Source organism: Pogona vitticeps, chromosome 4 (assembly GCF_051106095.1).
Source record: "Pogona vitticeps strain Pit_001003342236 chromosome 4, PviZW2.1, whole genome shotgun sequence".
NCBI classification, from domain to species: Eukaryota; Metazoa; Chordata; class Lepidosauria; order Squamata; family Agamidae; genus Pogona; species Pogona vitticeps.
The window spans coordinates 136,461,131-136,488,975 of NC_135786.1; the positions used below are offsets into that span (position 1 = coordinate 136,461,131).

The 27,845-nt window shown below is 45.5% G+C and overlaps 1 long non-coding RNA gene across 1 annotated transcript; it reads right to left on the reverse strand.

The window, feature by feature from the left end:
* Window positions 1-872: 872 nt before the first annotated feature.
* LOC140706817 (uncharacterized) lies at window positions 873-27,235 on the reverse strand. The gene is made up of 4 exons (XR_012086693.2): window positions 27,064-27,235; window positions 7,964-8,124; window positions 7,113-7,168; window positions 873-5,665 (listed from the first exon to the last, which is right to left on the reverse strand). It is a non-coding gene; the product is annotated as an uncharacterized LOC140706817 (long non-coding RNA).
* Between the last annotated feature and the right edge of the window lie 610 nt (window positions 27,236-27,845).

Consider the following 27,845-nt stretch of genomic DNA (forward strand, 5'->3'; position numbering starts at 1 on the left):
GTAGGAAAAGAGGAAGACCAAATAGGAAATGGACTGACTTTAGTGTTTCCTCACCTTTTTGGAGTCACAACCTGTTATAACAGTGAAGAACATGTAACCCCTCCTGCCACATTTGCATAAAAAGACATTTTTAATGCGGTAAACACATTAAAATAGTTTTTGGGAATATAATTCTATATTGTAACGTTACAATTAGGCGAGGCTGCAAATCTACTTCTACCAGATAAAAACTGAGAAGGAAAAAAATGTGAAAACATTTTTGAGATTAGTTTACATTTTTGGGAGTGGAAATGACCCTCCATGTCTCCCCCCCAAGAGCCCCTCCCCCTCAAGCCCAAATAAGCCCCTCCCCTATGGGCCCTGCCCCAGGCCCCCCCTCCCTGGCTCTCTTCCCTCACCTTCTTGCCCCTCTTGCCATCCTCCTCCATGACTCAGGTGGAGCCAGAGAGTGTCTCCCTACCCAGGTCCCTTCTCCCTTCACTGTGTCTCTACACTGTGCCTCTATTGGTGCATCTGGAAGAGCAAGAGACTCAGGTGGACTAAAAGGTACCACTGCTACAGCAACAACCTTTGAATCTTGCCACCATCTTGGGTGTCATTGTTCCCAGCATTCACTGCTCATTTGCCTCATTCAGGCCTCTTTGAACCAAGCTAACACTCCCATTCAAAGAGCTGACATCAGTCTTCCAAAGGCAGAGACGAAGGAGCAGAGAGAAATGAGCAATGGAAACTCTTTTGGAAGAGGTAGGAATGATGTGCATGCATAAAAGGACAATCCACCCAAATGGATACAGAAATAACCAAGAACTCCAGGTTTACTGCAATTCCAGTTCAGATTAAAATTATCTATTTGTGGGCCAAGAGGATTAAAATAAAACAGCTCTGGGTATAGCATATTTAATATAATAAACATAAAAATAATTTCAACTAACAATAACTGTGGTGACTGCTCATAAAACATTTTGTGACCCCCTTGGGGGTCCTGATCTTCAAGTTGGAAATCCATAGATCATATATACGTTTGACTAATTTAATCATACTTTTAATGACAGACCATTTTAAATATACATAGAGAAAGGATTAAGGATACTTTAATGAACTTTAATTTAAATATACTTTAATTAAAATACTTTAATGTACTTTAAATAGGAGACTTTGATATTTTGAATATAATAAAATAATAAATATAATTTATAAATACAAAATACAGTATGAATAATTTCTTTAATAAAGGAACTGTAAATAAGTCAAAACAACAATAAATTCAACATGCTTCAAACTGAATTGAATGAATCTATATCTATTTGGAGGGTGGTCACTCATAGTCTATCTCTTACAACAATAATATCCCACAGCAACAATGCATACTCTCAAAAGGAGACAAGAAGTGAGGGAGAAAGAAAGGAAGGGAAGGAAGAAACAAGGATCTCAATGCCTTCCTTAGTTGCCATGTTTTTTTCAATACAGGAGGGAGAGGCCTGAGGGCAAGGATCTTGGGTGGAAATCATCTTTGAAAGTCATGCCTAGGAGATAATGGGATGGAATATGGTTAGGGGGAAATCTTGCCTGTAGAGAGGTAGAGGTGGGTAGGGGAAAAGAAAAAAGAGAAAACGTCATTAATATAAAAATAAACACCTTTTTCTTTCATTACGGAACATCCATGTTAAAGAATTTTTTGAGGTAAGCCCAGCAGGGGTCACGTTATTTCTGGTCAAAATATACCTCCTAATAATATTATCATATCCAGACGCATTTGTTATTTTAAAGCAATAGGTCTATACAGTGGTGCCCTGCATAGCGACAATAATCCGTTCCAAAAAAATCGTCGCTATCCGGATTTGTCACTATGCGAGAAAAAAAAACCCTTAGGAATGCATTAAAACACGTTTAATGCATTCCTTTGGGGGAAAAACTCACTGCTATGCGGAAATCCTCCATCTGGCCGCCATTTTCGCTGCCCGGTAAGCGAGGAAAGGGTGCGAAAACACTGCAGGCGGCCATTTTGTTTAGCTGGTGGCCATTTTGGAGCCGCCGATCAGCTGTTTTTTAAAACATCGTTATGTGATGATCGGTAAACAAAACGCTTACCGATCATCACAAAGCAATGTTTACCCTTTGAAAACATTGTTATGCAATTGCTTTTGCAATCACAAAAACCTCATCGCTATGCGGATTCGTCGTTAAACGGTGCGCTCATTAAGCGAGGCACCACTGTATTATGCTCATTGGACTGTCCTGTAAACCACTGGTCCCCAACCTTTTTAATGCCAGGGACCGGTTTTGTTGAAGGCCATTCTTTCAAGGTGGGGGGGCTGCTGCCACTGGCATCTGTGAATGGGGGTGTGAGGGAGATGTCTGTGCGTGGGGTTATGCAGTAGGTTGTTGGAGGATAGCTATGAATCAAACACATTACATGTATTGTGCCCTTTGTCCCCACCCCAGAATAAAGAGGCAAGACACAGGTGTTGGATTAATTAAGGCCACATTTTATTAACTTTAATTCTTATTGTTCCCAAGCGGGGGGGGGGTTATGGTAAAAAATACCAAAATAAAAATAAAAATACGTAAACAGAGCAAGTCCCATGCTGGGACTGCAAAAAAACCCCACCAAAAAACAAAACACCGACCCTCTATCCCCCCCCCAAAACAAAAGCCACCCAAAACTTTTTTTAAAACCAGCTCGTTACTGGTCCCAAGCCACCTCAGCCTCCTGGGGACCAACTTTTCTCCCCTGCTTTTTGAAGGGGTAGGGAGAAGGAACTGACCCTCTAATGTGTGCCAGCGTGCAGGTGTCCTCCACTCCCCCTTCCCTGCCAGCCTGCAGCCATCAAGGCGCACCTTCCTCCATGTCCATACAAATCCTTGCACAGTTCTGGGGTGGGGACAGGGTGGGGGGATCCTTTTCCAGGGGTGGCTGGGTCTCCTCCTCCTCCTGCCCCCCTCAGCCCATCCCATCGGCCTCTTAATTGGGGGGGGAGGAGGAGGAGGAGGAGGGCTAATTAAGACCTGGTGGCTTGTGCCAGGCATGCCTGCCGCAGTTTGTTGGCTGCTGCCAAAGGCAACCGGGGTGCCCAGCCTACCTTTCCAGGCCAGACCCAGGGAGCTTTTAAATCCAGAACACAGATCCTGCCTTGCACCATCTCAGGAGTAGTAATAGTCGTAGTAGCAGCGGGGATGCCCTGCCGAGCTGCGCCCTTGGCCGCCCGCCCTGTGTGCTGGGCGGCCTCTTGCCTGGCCAAGGTCCCAAGAGGCCAGCGCTACCAGCCTCCGGCAACCTCCAAGCTCCGAAAGGGGGCCCCTGCTGCCACCCCTCCCTGCCCGAGCTGGGCTCTCTCCCAGCAGGGCCGACGTGGCGCAGCCTGTGGATGGAAGGGCTGCCCAGGGACAGCGGAGGGGAGGCGATGGCGCGGAATGGGAGGCGGGCACAGGATCGGACTGGCATGCAGGGATTCCCCCTCGCCTCTTCTTCCTGCTTTGCCAAGGGTCCCAGAGCAATGGGGCGGGGGTGCACTGGGCTCCTCCTCCCAGGGACAGTGACACAGGGATGGGGCTTATCTCCACCTTCCGCACCTGTGTCACTCACTTGCCCGTACGCCCGCCCGCCCATTGGTCCATCCTTCCTTCCTTCTTCGGGGCAGTGGCGGCCCAGCCTCACTTCAGCATGGATGGGTGGCCACGCTGCCACCTCAAGGGTGGGAGCAAGGCTTGGACAGGAAGCCCCAGAAGACAGAAGTTCTGCGGACAAGCAGCAGCATCCCATGCGATCTGGCCCGGCCCACCTCTTCCTGGGAAGGGTTGACCAGGGAGGAAGCAGTAGGATCGCTGGCGCGCAGTCCTGCCCATCCACTTGCCCTGGGTGGGGCGGTGCTGAGCCCCACGGCCGGCCGGCGGTAATTCCCATGCGGGCTGCTCCACAAGGGGCATTGGGGGAATGGTTACCACGAGCAAGTGAGACACGCCCACCTACAAGGGTGACACGCCCCCCGAGTGGGGGGTGTGGAGATCCGTGTCCACGGCCCAGTTCCAGCCAGCCCGCAGACCGGCAGTGGGCCACGGACCAGGGATTGATGACCCCTGCTGTAAACAAGGCAGGCTTTTAAAACTAGCTTTTGATACTTTTAAGATCAAGAACTCCGCCCCATCATATCAAATGAGTGACCAGTGAATATTATTATGCTTCTGCTGAAAAAAACTGATCTCATTTTGGATAGGACTGTTTCATGAATTCCCATAAAAAGAAAAGCAGCCCACTAGAGCAGTGGTCCCCAACCTTTTCTGAACTACAGACTGGCTGGATGGGCAGGGTCCATGCACAGGGAGGCAGGGCACTCCCCGCACTCATGGGTGGGTGGGGTGTGCTCATGTGCATACATCGGCAGGCAGGCTGTGCTCATGGGTGGGCGGGGTGCACACTCGTGCATGCGTTGATGGGCGGGGGCACTTGCAAGTGGGTGGGCTGTGCATGCAGGGGGGAAGGAAATCCTGCCAAGGCCATAGACCAGCACTGGGCCATGGACAAGGGGCTGTGGACCCCTGCACTAGAGGATCTTTGAAATCCATGAAAAGTTACCTCACCTAGTAGATGGGGGAAGATTAATCTTCTCTTGAAAGAGTGGGAGAAGCAGGAAGCATGGTGTGGGCAGAAAGGGAAGAGGAGGGTGTGGGTTTGACTAAAGAACAAGAGAGGTGTGTGAATTGGATAGAAGAGCAGGATTTGATTTTCATAGGGAAGAAGAGGGGTTTTATTGGGCAGAAGCCAAAAAAGGGTCATCCTTCATTTTCCGCAATCCCAAGAAGAAAAACAAGGCTTTTCAACGAGTACGTAGACAAGTCCTATTCAAATCATATACAGCTGAACATGGAATTCCAGGTGGAGTGGGGATTCTATGTCAAATGCAACACCATCCGTTACCTAGCAACACTCTATTGACATGGTGAGGAAAGGAAGAAAATTTACCATTATCAATGAGTTGCAGTGGACAGTTCAGAGACACACAAAAACCAAGAACCGAGGGGAGAAGTGATGGAGAGGCAAAACAGCTCACGTGCATGTGATCCTCTTCAAGAGTTCTATTATTCTCAAAGTGGAAGAATCCACACCTTTTCACCTTCCTCCTTCTGCAGAGCAGATTGTCCCTGGCCTTTCTCCGGCGCTTATTTTAATATGGGCCTCCTTACTGGTGGCCCGCCTGTTTTTCCAGTAGTCAAAGGGAGGTCATTTTATCCACCTTTGCTCTCTGGTCTTTGGCTCCTGTATTCGGCAACAGATGGTAGGAGACCCATTGCATTGCTTCATAGGTTGTTGATAAAAGAGGGGCATGATCTTTCTAATAATAACTTGAAATGTTCCTTCAAAGTAACTTTGGTAACTCGAAAATGTGATCCACTGCACTTAAAAAAATAAACATGATTACTTCCTGCACTTTCACTGCAACTTTGTAACTCAAAATTAGACATGGGGGTATTCATATAACCCCCCCCACACACACACCGGCGGACATAATATAGCCACTCCTGGCAGGAGGTGGGACAAGCTTCTCGGCCAGGTCGAAGAGTGGCTGGCTGACCAGGTGCCCGCTGTCACGTTCCTAGGGGATTCAGCAGGTGAAAGTCCAATAAGCCAGTGCAAGGTCAGAAGTCCGGGAGATACAAAACAGATGCCAAACTGTCAAAGCCAAAACACAAACCATAGTCAGAAGTCAGAGTCCAAAAGCCAAGGGTCAAGAGAGCAAGGTTCAAGATAAGCAGATGTGTGGACACAACACGAACCAGAGAATTAACTTGTTGCTTCCATGAACCTCCAAGCCTCTGGGTACAGAGGCTTGGAATATAGCAGCAACAATAATCTAATTCCTAGAAAACATTCCATCCTGTTAAAACTCAGGGCTGGTCGACCTGATGTTCCTGTGAGAAGCATTCATGCCAGCCTCAGACCTCCATGTTGTGAGTCTCTGCCGAAGCTTATCTGTCACTCTGGCTAGTGGAAGAGGAGAGTCTGGCAGTGATTCAGCTGCCTGTGATACTAAATGCCCAGCATTTCCCTCAGCTGTAATTAACCCCTCTGATTCCAGATTTTCTTCAGCTGAACTCATGATACCTGCAGCAGCAGCGGACAGTGAGTGGACATGGACAGTCCGGTCCCAGGGGACTGGACCCTTGTTATGTCCACCTGTGGGGGGGATTCGCATTCATATACGAATACAAACACACCCATCTCTACTCAAAATATAGCCTATTACAGAAGCTGATTATTTTTGTAGTTATTTACTTGCAAAATATATCTGAGATTCGATATCTGCAGCTCAAGTAAAAGAGAGAGCTATTCCCAACCAGAAGGTCTCTGCAAGTTGTGCAAAATATCTCTAGCACTTTTTTCCCTTTGAGAAGGACACAGAAAGCAAGGATCAATGGGCAGGCTTATTGTTCAATAAGGTGCAAATAAGTTTAAAACAATTTTTAAACAAAGCAGCAGCCATTCTACATTTGGACAATTAATGCAGCTGTGCTAAATGCAGCATTTTTGAACAAAAAGCAGGGAGGGAATTTGGTGGAAAGCCTTTTCTGTGACTGATGTGACTGCTAGATTTGTTACATTCCACCTTGTGGACATCTCATTTCATCTGATTCCAGAAGTAAAGTTAGGCACAGTCTGTAATGGGATGAGAGACCACAAGAGACTATTAAAAATCTCTAAGTAGGACTAGAGAAGAATAATTCTCTGGAGAATTGCTGCTCTACTAGGTTAGGTGAATCAGTGATCTGACTTATTATAGGGCATTGTCCTATGCTTTTATGCTCCTGTTATACTCATAGGTTGAAAGGGCCTTGAAGTTATAGATAATACTCCTTGGTCCTTAGACTCAGAGACAGTCTGTGGAATTTTTGACATGATGTCTGCCTGGAACCCTAACCCATGTTTCTCTTTGCAGCAGAACCTGGGAAAAATATGGTGGGAAGATTCCTGAAGATGATGCAATAAATGCCTCATAAGTTCAGCATTGGAGATGGCAGGCTTGCCACTTAAAACTTTGCAATGTGGGTTGTATTTTATAAATTTAAGCTGAGCTTCAAATATGATTTCATGTGAAACTTCTAACAGATTTTTATCTCACCAGGTCTGTGGAGCATCTCAGCTGCTCCTGAGCCTTCCTCATTCTCAGATGTTTCTCTGTAAATAATGGAGAAGGAGATCTTGTCAAAGTCAATTTCCTTTTAACACTACGTGGACTGTAGTGGGCTTTTTTTTAATGGATTGAAATGCAGTTTCCCAGGGCCGTCATTGGGGCAGGACAGCCAGGACTTTGCCAGTCAAAATTTAGAAGGCACTGAAATATACACCTAAATCTGCTACTGAGTCTTAGGAACATAACATGGCCTGCTAGGCCCACGGGGCTGGGGTGGGGTGGAAGATGGCTGCGAAGGGTCTGGGAAGGGAAGATGGCGATTTTAGCCTGCTAGGCCCACGGGGGTGGTGGTGGTGGAAGACGGCTGGGAAGGGAAGGTGGCGATTTCGGCCTGCTAGGCCCATGGGGGGGGGGATGGTGGAAGATGGCTGGGAAGGGAAGATGGCGATATCGGCCTGCTAGGTCCGAGGAGGGGAGGGGGAGCTGGTTGGGAAGGGTATGGGAAGGGAAGATGGTGATTTCAGCCTGCCAGGCCCATAGGGGTGGGGTGGAAGACGGCTGGGAAGGGAAGATGGTGATTTCAGCCTGCTAGGCCCGCGGGGGTAGTGGTGGAAGATGGCTGGGAAGGATATGGAAAGGGAAAGACCCTTCCCAGCCATCTTCCACCACCCCCGCAGGCCTAGCACACCGAAATTGCCAGAATATATTTTTCCTGTTTTGCTCCCCTAAAAATTAGGTGCCTCTTATGCAGAGCTGCGTCTTATGGAGCAAAAAATACGGTAGCAGACTATTTGAAGAAGATACGGAGGGATTTTTGAACAGAGCATAGTAGCTATTACCACATAGGCCTCCTGGGGGATAGCAACGCCAAAATAAACACCAAAGACCAAGCCTAGAAGCTGCAAAAGCCACATCAGAAGGTTCACGCTTTGCTCACTGGGCAGACGTCCATGCAGGTAACAAGCAGCAAAACTGAACAGCCCAACTGTCAAGACATACCCTGGAGAAGGAAAAGAAAGAAAGGAAACACAGAGCCATGTTAGCCGTCAACAGGCAGAAATCATATGACCATAGTCTTCTTCCAAGATTGTGAATAGCTCCCGAGCTGTTTCCCTGTGGTAAGTGTCAGCTGCATGGGAGCAGGCAAGGGCACTTTAACTGCTGGGGAAATAACTTCTTCCTTCCTTTTTCCATGTTGCCTTTGGAAGGCTGCTATGGCATACATGTGGCCTGGCCAAAGGCAGAGAGAGGGGCCAGCCCAATTATATAACTTTAAAAGAAATGCCAGTTTCTTTTAAAGGTATATAATTGAACAGGAGAGTCTGAGAACAAGTTCACGATACTTTTCCAATAGCAGCTTTTATGCTATCGAATAAACCGAAACATACCATTTAAAACCTGAATGGGTAATTTGGGCACTTGTTAGAACACGACTTACTCATGAAGTCCAATTACAACTCAGTCTCAACTCATATTTATTCAGAAGCACATTTCCCGATGTTCATTGCTGCTTACTCCAAAGTAAGTAGGCATGGGTTGCAGCCTTAAGGCCCCACTAAGCAAAGACTTAAACAAAGTCTCCTGCTTATATACTGCCCCACAGTACTTAAAACACTCACTGGGTGGTTTACAAGTTAATTGCGCAGGCTACACATTGCAAGCTGGGTAATCAAATTACTTACCTTGGAAAGCTGGAAGGCCGAGTGAACCTTGAGCCAGCTACCTGAGATTGAACCTTGGGTTGTGAGCAGAGTTTTGGCCACAGTACTGCAGCCTAACCACTGCACCAGAAGGCTGATATAACACTAAGGGATGATGTCCCCTTAGTTACATGACAGGCAGCATTCACAACTCAAATTATCCCTGACATACAGTATTTTTCGCTCTATCGTTTTGTTTCGTTTAGTCGTGTCCGACTCTTCATGACCCCATGGACCAGAGCACGCCAGGCCCTCCTATCTTCCACTGCCTCCCGGAGTTGTGTCAAATTCAGATTCATGTTGGTTGCTTTGGTGACACTGTCCAACCATCTCATCCTCTGTCGTCCCCTTCTCCTCTTGCCCTCACACCTTCCCAACATCAGGGTCTTTTCCAAGGAGTCTTCTCTTCTCATGAGATGGCCAAAGTATTGGAGCCTCAGCTTCAGGATCTGTCCTTCCAGTGAGCACTCAGGCTTGATTTCCTTTAGAATTGATAGGTTTGTTCTCCTTGCAGTCCAGGGGACTCTCAAGAGCCCCCTCTAGCACCACAATTCAAAAGCATTAATTCTTCGGTGGTCAGCTTTCTTTATGGTCCAGCTCTCACTTCCATACATCACTACAGGGAAAACCATAGCTTTGACTATATGGAGTTTTGTTGGCAAGGTGATGTCTCTGCTTTTTAAGATGCTATCAAGGTTTATCATCGCTTTCTTCCCAAGAAGCAGGTGTCTTAATTTCGTGGCTGCTAGCTCCATCTGCAGTGATCATGGAGCCCAAGAAAGTAAAATCCGTAACTGCCTCCATATCTTCCCCTTCTATTTGCCAGGAGGTGATGGGACAAGTGGCCATGATCTTAGTTTTTTTGATGTTGAGCTTCAGACCATTTTTTGCACTCTCCTCTTTCACCCTCATTACAAGGTTTCTCAATTCTTCCTCACTTTCTGCCATCAGAGTGGTATCATCTGCATATCGGAGGTTGTTTATATTTCTTCTGGCAATCTTAATTCCGGTTTGGGATTCCTCCAGTCCAGCCTTTCGCATGATGTATTCTGTATATAAGTTGAATAAGCAGGGGGACAATATACAGCCTTGTCGTATTCCTTTCCCAATTTTGAACCAATCAGTTGTTCCATATCCAATTCTAGCTGTTGCTTTCTGTCCCACGTATAGGTTTCTCAGGAGATAGATAAGATGGTCAGGCACTCCCATTTCTTTAAGGACTTGCCATAGTTTGCTGTGGTCCACACAGTCAAAGGCTTTTGTATAGTCAATGAAGCAGAAGTAGATGTTTTTCTGGAACTCTCTGGCTTTCTCCATAATCTAGCACATGTTAGCAATTTGGTCTCTAGTTCCTCTGCCCCTTCGGAATCCAGCTTGTACTTCGGGGAGTTCTCAGTCAACATACTGCTGAAGCCTACCTTGTAGTATTTTGAGCATAACCTTGCTAGCGTGTGAAATGAGTGCAACTGTACGGTAGTTGGAGCGTTCTTTGGCACTGCCCTTCTTTGGTATTGGGATGTAGACTGATCTTTTCCAGTCCTCTGGCCAATGTTGCGTTTTCTGAACTTGCTGGCATATTGAATGTAGCACCTTAACAGCATCATCTTTTAAGATTTTAAATAATTCAACTGGAATGTCATCACCTCCACTGGCCTTGTTGTTAGCCAAGCTTTCTAAGGTCCACTTCACTTCCAGGATGTCTGGCTCAAGGTCAGCAACTACATTATCTGGGTTGTCCGGGATATCCAAATCTTTCTGATATAATTTCTCTCTGTATTCTTGCCAGCTCTTCTTGATGTCTTCTGCTTCTGTGAGGTCCCTCCCATTTTGGTCCTTTATCATGTCCATCTTTGCACCAAATGTTCCTCTAATATCTCCAATTTTCCTGAACAGATCTCTGGTTTTTCCTTTTCTGTTATTTTCCTCTATTTCTTTACATTGTTCATTTAAGAAGGCCCTCTTGTCTCTCCTTAGTATTCTTTGGAAGTCTGCATTCAATTTTCTGTAACTTTTTGTTTCCCTTCTCCTCTCTGCTATTTCTAAGGCCTCGTTGGACAGCCACTTTGCTTTCTTGCATTTCCTTTTCTTTGGGATGTTTTTTGTTGCTGCCTCCTGTACAATGTTGCGAGCCTCTATCCAAAGTTCTTCAGGCACTCTGTCCACCAAATCGAGTTCCTTAAATCTGTTCTTCCACTGTGTATTCATAAGGACCAGGTGGCAGCCAAAGGACGATCCATGCTGACATTGGGTCAGCACAATGACACACTTTTTAGCTCTTTAGTTTAGAAAGGTAGGTGCTTTTTGAACCACAGTATCATAAAACATGTAGGAACAAAGGTAGAAAAGGAACACAATACCTGAAATGAGCCCATCAACAAATGAAGAATTATTCAGGTTTTACATATTTCAGTGGGTCATGCAGTTGGGGACTGGTAGCTTAATTCCCCACTGTGTCTCCTGAGATAGCAGCCAGCCTGTGCAGCCTTGAACTAGCATCATAGTCCCAGAGTATCACCAGAAGGAAGGACTGGTAAAGCTCTCTCAGTACATTGTACCTAGAAAACCCTGGGAAGGCTTAGCATAACTCTGAAATGACTTGACAGGACTTTATTCAGTTAAATATAAAATATAAGTAAAAATATGTGAGGAAGGGAGCATGCTAGTCCTATTCTTTCTGCCATCAATTTAAAGTGGGGATTCTGTTGCACATGGAGCTTTGGAGTATTCAAAATTTATAATGCTCGTGTATCATCTGATCAACTCTGTAACCACATCAACCTGATCTAAAGATCCCTAATATTTGCAACCCTTTCCACTTGTCTGTCTTACTACTACTAGCCCCATCCTCTCATCTTTCTTCAGCTACATAATTTGTCCAGGCCTTAAAAGGAGCATATAAAGGATCTCTGCTTAGGTATCAGCTTATTGGCATGTGTGTAAGGGGGATCTCCCTCAACCTCGGATGGACTCAGGGATTACAAATTTTCTATCAGCATTAAAAATCAATATGGGGAGTCTTCTCCCCCATCATTCTACTTTGCTGTCCAAGGCATGGATCAAATGCTGGGGGGAGCTGGAAAGGATGGATAATCGGTTTTCAGATTTTTATCTTCTTAGTTGATCATTGAAAGGCTTTCTCTCCCCACCTAAACTAGAATCTGCTGAAATTTAGGAGAGGCTCTTCTTTTCATGGAATCACTATTTACACCCTTCTCTATCATTAGCTCCTCATACTTCTCATACTATAGATCTTCTCTTCCCCTCACTATATTTTCACAAAGCTCCTTCCTTTTTCCCTGAAGTTGTGGAGGCTAGGGAATTCTCTCTGACTCTGAATCTCCAACTGACTCTTGGAGCATCTTTGGAATCCTCTGACCTTAGAGCCCACAGAACATTGGCATTGTGACTGCATGCTCTTGGATTCCCTGCAATGTTCCATGGGTTGGTTTCTGTTTCCAGGAGATGGAATTAAGGAAGAAGATAATCTGAGTGATAGGCATTGGCTTTGCATGCTGAAGATTGCAAATATGATTTACCTAGTAACTGCTGGGGAAAAATACCTGCAGCTTTGGACTCAGGTTTCCAATTATCTCCCACTATTGGGATAGATTTCTTTGGTAGACACTTAAAATTCTGTCAAATCTTTCATAGGGGTTTTAAATTGACCTTTGTACCTTAATGGGACATGGTGGCGCTGTGGGTTATAATGCAGAGCCTCTGGGCTACAAGGTTGTAAGATTAGCAGTTTGAATCCATGCAACAGAGTGAGCTCCCATCGCTAGTCCCAGCTTCTGCCAACCTAGCAGTTTGAAAGTATGTAAATAGCGAGTAGATAAATATGTACCACTATGGTGGCAAGGTAATGGCATTCCATGTCTAGTCACGCTGGCCACGTGACCACGGAAACTGTCTACAGACAAATTCTGGCTCTATGGCTTGGAAACGAGGATGAGTACCTGCCACTACAGTTGGACATGACTGGACGAATTGTCAAGGGGAACCTTTACCTTTACCTTGTACCTTACTGCTTTTAATGTGTTTTAGTGTTGTTTATGCTTTTTAGTATGATATCTGTTTGATCCTTTTTGGTACTGTATTTTTATACTCAATGTTATTAGCTTTAAATATTGTCATTTAATCATCTAAACTGCTTTGGGTCCTTTTTAAGGAGAAAGGCAGGAAAAAAATATTTTAAATACAAATAAATAAAATTAATTAAATAAATATATATTACCCAGGCAATGGTTAATTTTAGATACATGATAATCTGATTATAGTGTAGCTAGTGACTCATTTCTCGATGCTGGTTTACAGAAATAGTTAATGAAAAAAATCCTGTTGTGTTAGTTACAGTGATGGAACGACGATGATAGAGATATTTTGTATAATGAAACACTTCCTTCTTTGGTGAATGGTTTGCTCAATTTACGACTAATCAATTTCTTTGCATGTAAGCCATGAAAGTCTGATACAGAACGAAAAATATTTAATTACTAAAAATCTTTCTCTATCCCTCCTGTCATCAGATGCTGAAGATTTAAACTAATTAAAGACTTCCTCCTTTTGTCCTACAGTTCCCACAGCTTGCATGCAATAAAACAGATTATCTACAAGTCACACAAACCGTTGAACAAAAGGACCAAGTCTTTAATTACTTCTCCTCTGCTCCACTGGTGACATGCTCTGATTCATCAGGTATAACTCACACAACTGGATTTTGGCTAATGGGTATTAACTTTCCACAGGAGCTGAACAAAGTTGCAGACTTGGGAAAGGATTCAAATTTATAAAGCTTTAGTTGTTTTGAGAGTGTTACATTGATACTAATATTACCTTTATTTCTGTGCCTGTTACCTGACAGTTCCTTGAATGCATGACTGCAGTGTTAATTCTCTACTCTTTTTCAATAATTTAATTGATTTTAATAGCAATGATGTGTCTGCTGTTTGTTGTTTATATTTAGCCTTTTTTCCCTTATATGTCTCACAGTGGCTTGTGAGGTGCATTTAAAAAACAAGAGCGCCAAAAACCCATCTCCCTCTGGTGATTCGTGCGGCCCCTTTGCTGGGTATCTTTAAAAACCAATTAAAAACATGGATGTTCATGCAGGCCTTCCTTCCAGTTAATATTTGATTCTTTCTTCTTTCTTTTCTTTACTTTTTTCCCATCTTGAATAATTTATTATTTGAAGTAATAATTTCTTTGTGTTATATTTATATGTCGTTTTATGTATGCATTTGGAAGCCGCCTAGAGTGGTCGTAAGACCAGACAGGCGGGATATAAACAAACAAACAAATAAATAAATCTATGGCGGATTGCCACAAATAAATAAATCTATGGCGGATTGCCCAGCTGCGACCCTATCTTGATGGGGGGAGCCTCACTACTCTAGTCCACGCGCTCGTAATCTCAAGATTAGACCATTGTAATGCACTCTACGTGGGGCTACCTTTGAGGCTGATGCGGAAACTTCAGATGGTCCAGAATGCGGCAGCCAGGCTTCTTAGTGGGGTGAGAAAACACCAACATATCTCCCCCACTCTGGCTGCTTTGCACTGGTTGCCCGTCCGTTTCCGCGTTGACTTCAAAGTGTTAATGATTACATATATAGCCCTAAACGGTTTGGGACCTCAATACCTGGCAGATCGTCTTCTCCCACCCAGAACTACCCGAATCACCCGACACAGCCAGCAGGGACAGCTGAGGGGTCTGACGCCGAGGGAGGCCCGGAAGGAAAAAACAAGAAATCGGGCCTTCTCGGCGGTGGCCCCTCGGCTGTGGAACACCCTCCCCACTGAAATTCGGCTGGCACCCTCGCTGGGCATTTTCAAAAGCCAGCTGAAAACTTGGCTATTCAAGCAGGCCTTCCCTTCAGTCAATTAAGTCATTCTTATTTTTCTTCTTTTATTCTTGCCATCTTGGGACTCTTTGCTTTAAATTAACTGTTAAAATCGTAAATTTATATTACATTTTATATCATTTTATTTTAATGTAAAACTGTATATTTTAAATTGTTTTTATCTTCTAAATTGTGAGCCGCCCAGAGTAGACTATGTCTAGATGGGCGGCATATAAATGCAATAAATAAATAAATACATAAAATAAATAATATTAAATAAATAAACTGGTTAAGAGCAGTGACTGCTCTTGCTCCATCAAAGTAGCACAGGGTCGGAAACTGAAACTCACATTCTCCTATTGTTGTTGGCTTTTTCCTGGAAAATGTCTGGTTGATTGAGACATGCTGAATGCAATAAATAGCAATAAATTAAACATCAAAATGTTATTCAAATAGTTTAGTGCAATACACAATAACAGTTTTCACGTTGGCTTATGGAATGCTGAATTAGGCTGTTGTACAACATCTATTCCCTATAAAAAGGATGTCTTATCTATGTCTGTACTTCTGTGCATCAATAATAAAGAATGCCTGAATCTGAGGAAAGGTTGCTAAGCACAAGGGCAAAAGCTATGAGATGATGTGGGAAATGACTGTTGATGGTGCCAATCAGAGCTTGACCTAACATTAGGCAGCACATCCTGGGAAGGAAACAAGGGGTAGTGAAATATATGCAGGCAAAGCAGTGTGTGTGCCAGATGGCATCTTCTGCATCCCCTCAGCTTGCCTGTGGGCCTTAGGTTCAGCAGGGGCTACTGTCTCTTCATCAGTGTCAAAGGAAGTGTCCTTTTGTACATGGAGTGGGGAGGGGCATCCTTTCTTTCATTTCAGGCAACAAAATGTCCCAGTCTGTCCCTATCGGAAACAAGGATAAGCAAATCCACCAAATTCACTTTATCTTCTATTTTCAAAATTCTAATAAAAACTAAGGTGAAACTATCCCGTCACAAACAGTGTCCGTTTGATTTCTGCCCTCAGAAACCTGGGCGGGGGAGAGAGAGATGCAGAAATTAAATGGATGCATGACCAAGAAATGACCAAATAAAACTGAAGGGTTTAGTCACATCTCCTTTCTTCATGAACTGCCATCTGATAACAAAGCTCCTTGCTACACCGGGAGTTTATTGCGGGGGGGGGGGGACTGTTTCATTTGAGGCCAGCCAATGTATGTATTGGTGTGGGAGGGGTTGCTGGTCAACTCCAATGATTTAACGGTTTAAATGAGGATAACGTAGAAATGGCAGGGTTCTAGCATGCCTTGCTTAGCCAGGAGAACTGAAAAATGCCAGCGCTTTGCAGTCTAGGTGTAGGACTGAATTTCTGTACATAAGAAAATTCTGAACAGTTATGATTCCTGAGGCACAGGGCCCGATTGGTTTGGAGATGCAGTACCAAGATTAACCACAAGATGTCAGTGCCAGAAAATGGTGACAGACGAGTAAGATCTATTAATTAAAGCAGTGTTTCCCAACCTTTTTCAGTTTGTGACCTCCTTTTATAATAGCTAAATTACCTGCGACCTCCCTGCCACACCTGCATAAAAAAGGCATTTTTAATAGGGGTAAACACATTAAAATACATTTTTGGGAATGTAACTCTACCCTAAAATAGTGATATTACAATTAGGTAAAAGGTAAAGGTAAAGGTTCCTCTTGACAATTTTTGTCCAGTCGTGTTCGACTCTAGGGGGCGGTGCTCATCCCCGTTTCCAAGCCATAGAGCCAGCGTTTGTCCGAAGACAATCTTCCGTGGTCACATGGCCAGTGCGACTTAGACACGGAACGCTGTTACCTTCCCACCGAGGTGGTCCCTATTTATCTACTTGCATTTGCATGCTTTCAAACCGCTAGGTTGGCGGGAGCTGGGACAAGCGACAGGCGCTCACTCCATCGCGTGGATTCGATCTTACGACTGATGGTCTTCTGACCCTGCAGCACAGGCTTCTGCGGTTTAGCCCACAGCGCCACCACGTCCCACTATATTACAATTAGGAGGGGCTGTAAATCTACCTCTACAAGATAAAAACTGAGAAGAAGAAAAATGTCAAAACATTTTAAATTTAGTTTACATTTTTGGGTGTGGAAATGACCCTCCCTCCATGTTTCCTAGTTCCCAAAGAGCCCCTCCCCCTCAAGCCCAAATAAGCCCCTTCCCTATGGGCCCTGCCCCAGGCCCCCCTCCCTGGCTCTCTTCCCTCACCTTCTTGCCCCTCTTGCCATCCTCCTCCATGACGCAGGTGGGGCCCAGAGGCATCTCCCTGCTCAGGTCCCCTCTCCGTTCACTGTGCCACCATTGGTGCACCCAGAAGAGCAAGAGGCTCAGGTGGAGTGAAAGGTACTGCTGCAGCGGTAGCAACAATGCTCAATCCTGCCACCATCTTGGGGTTGAGTGTTCCCAGCATGCATGGCATGCTTGCCTCATTCAGTCCCTCTTTGAGTCGGCCTCAAAGAGCTGATGTCAGTCCTCCAAAAGTGGACATGGAGGAGCAGAGAGAAGTCAGCAAGAGAGTCTCATTTCAAGGGGTAGGAGTGATGTGCATCCATGAAAGGAAAATCTACCCAAAGGGATACTGAAATAACTAAGAATTCTAGCCTTCATGCAATTCCAGTTCAGATTAAAATTATCTATTATCTATTTGTGGGGCAAGAGGATCAAAATAACACAGCCCTAGGTACACCATATTTGATATTATAAAGGTAAAAATAACTGCAACAATAACTGTGGTGACCACCTAAAAAAACAGGGAAACTGTGCCCTAAATGAAGCCACAGGCTTTATTTTCTAAGATCAAAGCATGGCTGCTGAGGACATTTATCGGGTCTCTATAGGTCTCAGGCAACTTGATGACACATGACAACAACAAATTTTCCTTTCATTTATCATTCAATTAAAAAGGTATTATCTGGAAAATGCCCATAACAATGCCTCAGTCAATGAGAAAAACAAAATGTATTAGTTATGGCAAAAGTATTTAAATGTGTATACATTAGAAAAAATCCATGCCAAAATATGCATAATGTTACTCCAAATCTCATAGCATGATATAAACAAAGATGATGGCACATGAGAGTTGGAGAAATGCAATGGAATTATGATGGAGAGTTTTTCACATCCATAGTCTAACATCACCAACTCTGGTCAATGCAAGGCTGCTGAGCTCAAAGAAAAGAGATCTGTTTGAATTAAGACAGATCGTATCATTAAAAAAGTTTGAATTAAGACAGATAGCATCATAGATAAACTGGAACAGGTTCAGAGGAGGGCAACAAGTATGATCAGGTGGACGAAAGACTGAAAAAATTTGGCATGTTTAGCTTTGGGAGAAAAAGATGGAAGATTATATATCACTCTTTAAATACCTGAAAAGTTATACAGAGGAGGAGCGGGATCTGTTCTCAATAATTCAGAGTGCAGGATACCTAATAATGGACTCAAGTTACAGGAAACCAGATTTCGGCTGAATTTCAGGAAAAACTTTCTGTTAGAGGAGTATAACAATGAAATAATTTACCGTATTTTTTGCATCATAAGACGCACTTTTTTCCCCTCCAAAAGGGGGGTAGAAAGTCTGTGCGTCTTATGGTGCGAAGGTGGTGACTTCGCCCCCACTGGCCCCGTGGGGGGGAGCGTCGCAAGGGTCCGAGGGAGCCTTCCAGGACCCTTGCGATGCTCCCCCACACCTCCATGGGGCCTGCGCAGGCGAAATCGCCAGCTTCCAGGTGGGGGGAACATTGCAAGGGTCCTGGAAGCTCACTCAGACCCTTGCGAAGCTCCTCCCACCGGCAAAATTGCCAGTTTCTGGGAGTGTTTTGAGGCTTCCCAAGCCTCAAAACACTCCCAGAAGCTGGCGATTTTACCCCCCCTGGCCCCGTGGGGGGTGGGGGTAGCGTGGCAAGGGTCCAAGGGAGCCTCCCAGGACCCTTGCCACGCTACCTCCACCTCCCCACAGGGGCCAGCCCTGGCGAAATCGCCAGGTTCTGGGAGTGTTTGGAGGCTTGGGGAGCCTCCAAACACTCCCAGAACCTGGCGATTTCCCCCCCTGGCCCCGTGGGGGGGTGGGGGTAGCATGGCAAGGGTCCAAGGGAGCCTCCCAGGACCCTTGCCAGGCTGCCCCCACCTCCCCACGGGGCTAGCCCTGGCGAAATCGCCAGGTTCTGGGAGCGTTTGGAGGCTTGGGGAGCCTCCAAACACTCCCAGAAGCTGGCGATTTTACCCCCCTTGGCCCTGTGGGGGGGTGGGGGTAGTGTGGCAAGGGCCCAAGGGAGCCTCCCAGGACCCTTGCCAGGCTGCCCCCACCTCCCCACGGGGCCAGCCCTGGTGAAATCGCCAGGTTCTGGGAGCGTTTGGAGGCTTGGGGAGCCTCCAAACACTCCCAGAAGCTGGCGATTTTACCCCCCCGGCCCTGTGGGGGGGTTGGGGGTAGTGTGGCAAGGGTCCAAGGGAGCCTCCCAGGACCCTTGCCAGGCTGCCCCCACCTCCCCACGGGGCTAGCCCTGGCGAAATCGCCAGGTTCTGGGAGCGTTTGGAGGCTTGGGGAGCCTCCAAACACTCCCAGAAGCTGGCGATTTTACCCCCCTTGGCCCTGTGGGGGGGGTGGGGGTAGTGTGGCAAGGGCCCAAGGGAGCCTCCCAGGACCCTTGCCAGGCTGCCCCCACCTCCCCACGGGGCCAGCCCTGGTGAAATCGCCAGGTTCTGGGAGCGTTTGGAGGCTTGGGGAGCCTCCAAACACTCCCAGAAGCTGGCGATTTTACCCCCCCCCCGGCCCTGTGGGGGGGTTGGGGGTAGTGTGGCAAGGGTCCAAGGGAGCCTCCCAGGACCCTTGCCAGGCTGCCCCCCCCCACGGGGCCAGCCCTGGCAAAATCGCCAGCTCCCAGGACCTTTTGAGAGGCTGGAAAGCTTCTCAAAAGGTCCTGGAAGGTCGCTATTTCGCCCATGCTGGCCCCGTGGGGGTGGGTGGGAGTAGCGTGGCAAGGGTCTGGAAGGCCCCCTCAGACTCTTGCCACGCTACCCCCCCACGGGGCCAGCGCAGGCGAAATCGCCAGCTCCCAGGACCTTTTGAGAGGCTGGAAAGCTTCTCAAAAGGTCCTGGAAGGTCGCTATTTCGCCCATGCTGGCCCCGTGGGGGGGTAGCGTGGCAAGGGTCTGGAAGGCCCCTCGGACCCTTGCCACGCTACCCCCACCCCCCCACGGGTCCAGGGGGGGCAAAATCGCCACCTTCTGGGGCTCTTTTGAAGCTTCCCAAGCCTTAAAAGAGCCCAGAAGGTGGCGATTTTGCCCCCTCTGACCCCCGGAGGGGCAGGGTGAGTCTTTAAAGGGTCCTGGAACACACTCTAGGACCCTTTGGAGGCTCACCCTGCCCCCCCACCAGGCTAGAGGGGGCGAAATTGCCACCTTCTGGGGCTCTTCTGAAGCTTTCCAAACCTCAAAAGAGCCCCAGAAGGTGGTGATTTTGCCCCCTCTGCCTTCAGGGGGTCTGGGTGAGCCTCCAAAGGGTCCTAGGTTGTGTTCCATAAGACAGACCTCTCCATAAAGCTCACCAATTTTTAGGAGAAGAAAACAGATTTTTTTCCCCTGTTTTCTTCTCCAAAAAATTTGGTGCGTCTTATGGAGAGGTGCGTCTTATGGAGCGAAAAATATGGTACCTTGTGGTGAGCACTCAAATACTGGAGGCATTCAAGAAAAAATTAGACAACTATCTGTTAGATAAGTATAACTTGGGTTCCTCTGAGCAGAGGATTGGACTCAATGACTTATAGGCCCTTTCCAACTCCATTATTTTATGATTCTGTAATTCTAGGTCAGCTCCAAATTTCTGGGACTTATACTTTGGTGTGGCCTCCTGTATCAAGGCCTATGATGTAAAGCCAAACACTAGCTGAAACAATACATAAATATGGCAGTTAATTGTTAACATGCCACAACATCTTTTTTTGCTTTTGCTTTGCTTAGTGTTTCTTATTGAAATGCTTACACAGAATAACACAGTGGTCCCCAACCTTTTTGAAAGCGGACTGGGGGGGCGGGGTCCATGTGCAAAGGGGCTGTGCTCGCTCACGCGAGCACTTGCACACATGTGTGAGACGCTCACACAGCATGCATGCACACACACCCACGTGCATGAGTGAAGGGACGGGGCATTCACACGGTGTGCACAAACACTCACACACATGCATGAAGGGATGGGGTGCTCATGCGGTGTGCACACGCACTCACACACATGCGTGAAGGGGCAGGGGGCGCTTGCATGGCACACGTGCACACTTGCATGCATGCACAAATGGGCAGGGGCACACATTCACTCATACACATGTGCAAAGGGGCTGTGCGGGGGGGGAGTGCATGCAGGGGGGCGGGAGAACTGGCTCCATGGCCAAGTCCGGCCAAGGCCACGGATCAGCACTGGGCTGCAGACCGGGAGTTGGTGATGTCTGGAATAACACAGCTACAACTTCAAAACCTTCTTACCTGAGGCAACTCCCTCAGCGATTTCCTCCTATGCTGAGTTGCCCGATTGCTACTCTTTTACAGCAGAGACCTGGTCCGTGTCTCAATTACTGTACCTTCTAATTAGACTATGTAGTGTGCTTTCAGTCAAAGTGCCTTTGCAAAGTGTTCAGAAGCTACAATTGTAAACTGGCAGTCTGACGTGCACTTTGGAGACTAGATACCACAGGTCTCAAACTGGCTGTACTGGCTTCCATTTTGTTTCCAGGGTCAGTCCAAGATGCTGTTTTGTTGTTTTCTGTTTGTTTTTGATAAGAAGTTCCAAATGGTCCGGGAGCAGGATATCTGAAAGACTATCTCCTCTTACATGGCAGGCTATGTTCAGGGTTGCCAAGTTAGTACCTTGGCAACATAAAACCTGGTTTTGTGATATCACAGAGGTGGAGCAGGCAAGGGTGGGCAGGAGTTTGAAATGGCTTCTAAGCCAGTTGTTTGTGGAAACAAGCATGTGTGGAATCTGAATATGACCCAACTGACCAAATAAAATGGCAACTGAGAGCCAAGGGGAAATAGAAACATTTTTTGAACTGCCAGGCAGCAAGACCCACCTAGCTGCTGAAGCAATTGCACCGGTCTTGTTATTGTTCACATGCTGCATCACTTTACCTGCATAATATATGATACTCAGGGAACTTTTCTAGGCTCTGAGTGGTTATGGAAGTCTCTGCCAGCTCATGGGTGTTCCAAGTCCTGCACTGCTGTTGTCAGGGCTTACACAATAAGAAGACTCATGAGTTACAACCTCTATTTCATAGCCATAAGCTCAGATAGTCCGATGTACTCTGCTGGGAAAAATACCCTGTTTCCCTGAAAATAAGACCTAACCTGAAAATAAGCCCTAGTATGATTTTTCAGGATGCTTGTAATATAAGCCCTACCCCCAAAATAAGCCCCAGTTAAGTGAAATGCCGCCCTCCGCCATTGTGCAGCAACCAGAAGAAGATGACATGACTGTATTTGAATAAATGTAGATGGTTGTACATGAAAAAAATAAAACATCCCCTGAAAATAAGCCCTAACGTCTTTTTGGGAGCAAAAATAAATATATAAGACCCTATCTTATTTTGGGGGAGACACGGCAGCACTTCTTACACTGCTTGGGTCAGAGTGTGCCATACTTTAAGGCAGACAGTCTATGTAGCAGATACAGTATTTGCTATTAAGAAAGGGGAGCAAACTAGCAGTTATTCATTGATTATTATTGAATAAATTTATGCTAGTTATAAGCCTTTAAATGGAAGGTACAACATACAAATCACAATCAAAATCAGATAAACCAAGTGATAAGACAGTATAAAATGATAAGGAAAGTTAACTAAAGGGGCATAAAGGGGTGGGCTAGAAGGAGAAAAAGGTTGGGGGAGAAGCACATCTCAACCAGAATGTGCCCAGGACTCGCCCTATTTATTACCAATCTGCCCCTATGATTTTTTGGGGGGAGGAGAACCAAACACACAACCCCACACAGGAAATGCTGTTTCTTTCAGAGTGAAGGAAACATTCCACAAAGGGCTAGAAGGTGCTTTTGGTAATGGGGAAAATTGGTTCTAGACTCCCTACAAAAAGTGCCGGTGAGAAATGTGTGTAGAAGATTTTCAATTTCTCTTTAGCCTCAGGGGCAAAGCTAAGACTCTTCCCACTCTCTTTGATAAGAAGATTGATTACAGTGTGCATTTATTATTGCCTAGAATCTTGTTGGGGGAAAAGTACCAATATGATGGTTGTACAGTCATTTGCTTGATGATTGCTCTGTGAAATGCTTTGTTTTTTTGTTTATCCAGCCAGTCAGCCAGCCAACAGGATTCTGGTCATTCTGTTTTAGCTTCCAGGTAAAGATGGTTGTAGGAATTTCTCTTTCAGGAGCCAAGATAACTCGGTTAGATTTAGCTACCATGTCCTTGTCTTGCTAAGTGAGTGGGAGGGAGGGCACTACTGTTGCTCCACCTCAATCAGCAAAATGTCTTGGTCTGGTCCTGTGTTGTAAGCTCAGTATGACATATAAGAGTATTATAGCAATATTAAGATTAACTGTATTCTGAATAATGCATGAAAAACACAAAAGAAGGGTTTAAACATTCTCCCATTCATATAAGGAACTGCTTTCCTAATGTATTGCAGAAAGATGTACGTCTTTGTTCTGCCTGGAATCTGAAATTTGTGTTTCTGTTCTACAGCTTTTGCTATTTATTCAGGTGAGACAATTAACCAGAGACAAATTTTCCAGGATTTAGTCAACCTGTTTTATCATTGATTGCCCTTCATAATTAAATCTCATTTCGGCACCATCTGGCATGTGTCTCTGCTCCATTTAAGGTGTGCCCCCTTCGGCAGGGAGCAGAACATTAGGGAATCTTCAATTACACTGGTAATTTTTCCTTCTAGCTATCACATTAACAGCTGTTGCTACCTCCCACTGTAATATTTTGATCACCTGGGACACAATTGCCTCTGATTCTGAAGAAATTGAAATAGTGTGAGAGAGTGAGTATAAAAGAGTGTGGCAGTTGACTCTGTGAAAAAATATGATTTGTATACATTTTGAAGTGCAGGAGATCATCAGTGATTTCGTCATGGTCACTTCAGCTGGAAAGCATGTTACAACATTATTCTAATGTACTTTGGGGGGGGGGGTAAAGAGTAGCAATGCTGATTTGTGGTCTTGTTCACTCTGTACAACAGGTTTCCCAGGCACAGAGTTTAGCGGTAAATATAACACCTCCTCATTCAGAACTCTGTGGCTTTGTGCCCACACACAACTTTTGGTAGTAACATACACCTCCAACCCAACAGCATATCTCTGAGCACATGTATGGTGCCACAGTATGCAAATACCCTTTCATGGCCAACCTGGAACAACTCTTCCTCAGCTCCTGTGGCCCAAAGCTTCGGCTTTATCTATTATACTTTGATGGCATCTGTAACAGGCAGCCATGACCTCACCTGTCCGTCACAGCTGGGCAGTGAGTCATCAGCCAATGGTGTGACGGAGGGTGGAACTGAAGAGGAGGAGCTGGTATAAAAAGGGGGGTGAAGTGTAAGGGATTGAGTCAGAGCTAGAGAGAGAGTGAGATCTGGAGAGATCTGGTGTGATAGTTGTCAGTGAGGGAAAGTCTATGTGATTGATTAAATGAGATACAGTGATTGACATCTTGATTATATACCTGTGATTTACTACTTTTATTTCTTGTAATCAATAAATACTTTATTTGTTTTGAAAGAAACCCTTGTCCTTTTCATTTAAAGGAAAGGTTGGTGGCAGCAAGAGTGTGTGGTAGCGTGGTGACCATTCTGAGAGGCCTTGAGTGGGCAGAGACATTGGGGTGGCCAGCCCAAAGCTTCGGCTTTATCTATTATACTTTGATGGCATCTTTATCATTTGGACTCATAAAAAGGAACCGCCCACCAGATGTTCACCCAACTATTAAAATGATTTTAGACCGCTTTATGGTCTTTATGGCACTTTTCTGGACCTCAGCTACACACCAAAGACTGCTGTGGTCACTTTGGTGGATTACCTACACCGGGAACTGGACATGGGGAGTGTGCCTCTGTTGGTTCTACTGGACCTCTCAGCAGCTTTCAATGCCATCGACCATGGTATCCCGGCCTGTCTCTCTGGGATGGGATGTGGAGGCCATGTTTTACAGTGGCTCAGGTCCTTTCTGGAGGAAAGAACTCACAAGGTAGTGCTGGGGGGCTCCTCTCTGACACCCTGACTGCTGGCCTGCAGAGTCCTTTAGGGTTCTGTTTTGTATCCTATGTGATTTAGAGTTTTGGGATTCACTGTCATCAGTAGGCAGATGATATGCAACCCTATATCTCCGTGCCAACTAAATCTGAAGAAACTATTTTGCTCTAGAACAGTGTCTGGGGTCAGTAATGAACTGGGTACAGGTGAATAAACTGAAACTTAATCCAGACAAAACAGAGGTGCTCCTGGTCACTTGAAAGTCAAATCAAGGAACAGGAATGCAGCCTGTGCTGGATGGGGTTGCGCTCCCTTTGAAAAAACCCAGGTGTGCAGCCTGGGGGTACTCCTGGATTCATCTTTGAGTCTCGATGCCCAGGTTTCAGCCATGGCCAGGAGGGCATTTGCACAGTTAAAAACTAGTGCGCCAGGTGGACCCACTCCTGGAGAGATCTGATTTGGCCATAGTGACACATGCCTTAGTTCCATCCCACAGGATCACTGTAACACACTCGATGTGGGGCTGCCTCTGTAAAGTTTCAGAAACTTCAGTGGGTCCAAAATGCAGCCACCAGGTGGCTGACTGGGGCTAGACACAGGGATCACGCAACCCCTCCCCCCATTACAGCAACTCCACTGGCTGCCGATCTCTTCTTGGGCAGAATTTCATGATGATTCTAACCTACAAAGCCCTAAATGGCTTGGGTTCAAGCTGTCTAAAAGACTGCACCTCCCTCTATGAGCCTGCTTGGGCATTATGACCATCAGGGGAGGCCTTTCTCTCAGTGGCATTACCTTCGCTTGGGTGGGAACACGAGAGTGTCCCTGAGTGAATGGCTGCTGAGTAGGTTTTTTAAAAATGGGGTGTACCTTACTACACTGAATATACATATTTTGGAATGGGGTTTTTTTGGTATTGTATTTATTGATCCTTTTAGTATTATATACTCATTGTTGCTAACTCAAATGCTGTCTTTTAACTTTTAAGTTGTCCTGGGTCCTTTTTAAGGAGAAAGGCAGGTTAAAAAATATTTTAAATAAAATAAATGAACACATGAGTATTATATCATAGTGAAAATGCAAGGATTGTGGTGCACACTCGCATGCCTCCAGCTTGCACAATGAACACACCACAAAATGTAATTTGTCACCCCCTTCCTGTAGTCCTCACTTTCATACCATGTACTGTACTCTGTGTATAGAAACTGGCAACCTAACTATTATGCTCCATTTGCCCAAGAATTTGGATTGCAATCTACAAAAGCTGTCAGTCTTTAAGGTGCCATAATCCTATTTTTTAAATTTCATTTTATTTGTTATACAAACTGAAACAAGCACAGGTTTGGGATTTATTTTTTTTTTTGTTTTCTGGTTATTAAAGCAAAATCCAAGCCATGCATCCCACATGGCTTCTTTGCAAGTCCCCGCCATCTAGCTATGCCATTTCCCAGGATTTTGCCTGGATGTGTACCTGACTCCTGACGTGCACCTTGCTTTGGGGTTTCCCTAAATTCTAAAGTTTTCTTTGTTTTTCTCTTTCCTTTCCTTTGAAAAGGAAATAAGTCTCCAGCCCTTGTAGAAGCTGAGCAATGTGGTAAAACATTTGGCCACTTTCCTGTCCAAGCCTTTTACAAGAAAACAAATTTGAATGAAACCATTGACAATGTGGTTGAAAATTTCACAGATTTTTTTTAGCCTAACATGGCCTATCTCCCCCCAACTTGTGGGTATACGTTTCAGTCTGGAAAAGCCTAACCTGCTAGCAGATGGCTCAGGCCTGTTACACCGAGTTGTCTAGAAACAGGGAATGGAAAGCAATGCAACCATAGGAATGAATGGGGAGCGGCATTACAAAACAATATAAAAACTGCTCGTACCACAATACAATTGTTAGTATTTAAGGTGATATGGTTTTTGCTGGGCTTCTCCTAGGGTTCCAGAAAAAGAAAAAAGAAAGTTCCACTTTCTGTCTTATCTTCTGCAGGCTTGCAGGCACTGAACAAAGTCAGTGTTTCTCAAAGTGTTCATCATGGCATTGTGGGGTACTGGGAAACCCTGCCAGGAGCACCACAGAATCCTCTCCCCCTTTTCCCCCTCTCTTCTCCCCCCTTCCTCTCCCCTCCCTTTCAGTATAGTATAGCACTTACTTGCAGTTTCTCTGATGTCTGTGCACAGTGCAGAGGGAATCCTGGCCCAGTCTTGCCAAAGGACAGCATTTCCTGCCTTCCTGTTAGCAAGGGAGCCTTCCCTGCCGGTTCCTGCCCACCCCCAATTGCAGCTTCTCCATTTGACCTGAAAACTGCTTCCCTCCAGGGAAGTCTGAGAGCATTTCTATTAAATATAGCATAGTATCTGGTTCTATCTAGTGGCCAGTCCTGGTAATACACCTTCGGAAGATGTATTTATTTTATTTTATTTTAAGGCAGCGGATAAATGAAACTGCAGATACTGATTACAGGGATTTGGCACTCCTTCTGTACTGGTCAACAACATGTGCCCAAATACAGTCTCCGATTTGGGGGCCTTGTACAAAGATAAAATATCTGCCATGGAGATTCATGGATCTGTGTATATAAGGAGGCCCATGCCCTACTGTAGGGCAGCCCTTACCAGTGAAATGAAACAGCATCTATTGTGAGAGGGAGTATAGAAAGTTGAATTGTGAAGGAATAGGATGCAAAATAAAGGGAAGATGATTTTAAAGGGGCAGGGAAAAAAGCCAATATTGCCACACTGGATCGGCACTTGCTTTAAAGTGAGTATTTTTGCATATAGAAAAGGTCTTCAGGTCGAGAGAGTTGGCTGCAGCAAAACAAACAAAATACAGTACAGTATAAGGAACCTTATGATGCCTTAAAAATGAAGGAGTTTCATTTGCCCTAAATTTTTAAGGTGCAATCCTATATGCTTTCCTGATTCCCCCACTTAA